The 1,263-nt window shown below is 32.0% G+C and overlaps 1 protein-coding gene across 2 annotated transcripts in view; it reads left to right on the top strand.

Annotated features, from left to right (window-relative positions):
- The window catches only part of LOC106882986 (protein HIRA), a 77,407-nt gene that overhangs the window by 9,535 nt on the left and 66,609 nt on the right, over positions 1-1,263 (top strand). The window lies entirely within an intron of this gene.

The raw sequence follows: 1,263 nt of genomic DNA, 5'->3' as shown, positions 1-1,263 counted from the left end.
CAACAGTTCATTACTTGTAACAAGTGATGTTTCAGTATTATACCTTAATGTTTTCAACAGCTCAGCAATGGTTTGTAACTTTGATCCTTTTCTTATTTTAATGTTTAATTTCTGTACTATATATTTACTTTCAGATAAACCAATATTTTCTATTGATATTCATCCAGATGGGTCTCGATTTGCCACAGGTGGTCAAGGTTAGTGTACTTTATTATTCCATGGTCATTAAGTCTTTCTTTTTGGCTCTTTAGTACATACACCTGTAAACTGTAGTAATATATACATATATATATATATATATATATTTCCAAGGTTTCAAATTTGTATATTTAAAAACGATAGAGACTTCCAACACGATTGATTTTTATTCCATTTATTTAATTATTTACCATTCGATGTCAACATTTCTGTGCTCAACTCTATCCAGCGACTGATCCGTTGGATGTCTGACGTTTGGCACTTCCTCAGGAATGGCTTTACATTAGAACAAATGACCAAAAAACACAATTATCTATCAGAACAAGTTATTAAAAACTATTTAACTATACCGTTCTTCCGCCATGCTATACTAGCAGAAGTGCCCAGCGTTGCTCGGGGCTTAATTGCTTTAAAGTAGTCGATTCTACTCAATTATGATTATTGAGGCAAAGATTGATATAAGTTTACGCCCAACCAATCGATTTGCAACTGGATAGAAAGCCCTGCAAAGAGCATTGCAACACTCTCAGTAGGGGGTAACAATAGAATAACGTAGGTCATAGGGTCATTTTTTCGGTCATAATAACTCCTAATTATGAAAAAAATCGATAAAACTACATAGAAAATCATTTTCCCCTCTAAAACAATCTAATTTACTCTTTCTACTCCTATTCCAAATTGTTTCAACCACTGATAGAATTCCCTACAAACTCACAGTTTGTAGGGAATAAATGTTTGACTGTCAATCGTATTTGAAAAAGATTGACAGGTATTTGTATGTATGTGTGTATGTATGTATTAGTGTGCATTCTGTGTATATATATATGGTAGTAAGTAAATGTGTTTTAAAAAAGATTTTCAAAAGACTCACAGTTTGTAGGGAATAAATGCTTGATGACTGTCGATGTGAAAGTTACTTGTACAGAGAAATTGTCTTGGAAATGCATAAAATTGTAGGGTGAAAGGGTGATAAAAAACAGGAAATAAATTTTTTAAAATGACAGGTATTTGTATATATATGTGTGTATTAATGTGTATTCTGTGTCTCTCTATATATATGGTAGT

Source organism: Octopus bimaculoides, chromosome 16 (assembly GCF_001194135.2).
Source record: "Octopus bimaculoides isolate UCB-OBI-ISO-001 chromosome 16, ASM119413v2, whole genome shotgun sequence".
Classification (NCBI taxonomy): Eukaryota; Metazoa; Mollusca; class Cephalopoda; order Octopoda; family Octopodidae; genus Octopus; species Octopus bimaculoides.
This window is presented reverse-complemented; position numbering and strand designations above follow the sequence as displayed.